This window comes from Eucyclogobius newberryi, unplaced genomic scaffold (genome assembly GCF_026437365.1).
Source record: "Eucyclogobius newberryi isolate DKJ021-1_F unplaced genomic scaffold, fEucNew1.0.hap1 SCAF_6, whole genome shotgun sequence".
NCBI lineage: Eukaryota > Metazoa > Chordata > Actinopteri > Gobiiformes > Gobiidae > Eucyclogobius > Eucyclogobius newberryi.
In genome coordinates this window covers 42,828,209-42,828,849 of record NW_027316278.1, presented here as the reverse complement: position 1 = coordinate 42,828,849, position 641 = coordinate 42,828,209, and positions in this window count along the sequence as shown.

Sequence of the window (641 nt, the reverse complement as noted above, 5' to 3'; positions counted from 1 at the left end):
CCATCTGCTCTTCAGAGTCCTTTACCATCCAGCTGCTCTTCAGAGTCCTTTACCATCCAGCTGCTCTTCAGTCCTTTACCATCCATCTGCTCTTCAGAGTCCTTTACCATCCAGCTGCTCTTCAGAGTCCTTTACATCCAGCTGCTCTTCAGAGTCATTTACCATCCAGCTGCTCTTCAGAGTCCTTTACCATCCAGCTGATCTTAAGAGTCCTTTACCATCAAGCTGCTCTTCAGAGTCCTTTACTATCCAGCTGCTTTTCAGAGTCCTTTACTATCCAGCTGCTCTTCAGAGTCCTTTACCATTCAGCTTCTCTTCAGAGTCCTTTACCATCCAGCTGCTCTTCAGAGTCCTTTGCCATCCAGCTGCTCTTCAGAGTCCTTTACCATCCAGCTGCTCTTCAGAGTCCTTTACCATCCAGCTGCTCTTCAGAGTCCTTTACCATCCAGCTGCTCTTCAGAGTCCTTTACCATCCAGCTGCTCTTGAGTCCTTTACCATTCAGCTGCTCTTCAGAGTCCTTTACCATCCAGCTGCTCTTCAGAGTCCTTTACTATCCAGCTGATCTTCAGAGTCGTTTACTATCCAGCTGCTCTTCAGAGTCCTTTACCATCCAGCTGCTCTTCAGAGTCCTTTACTATCC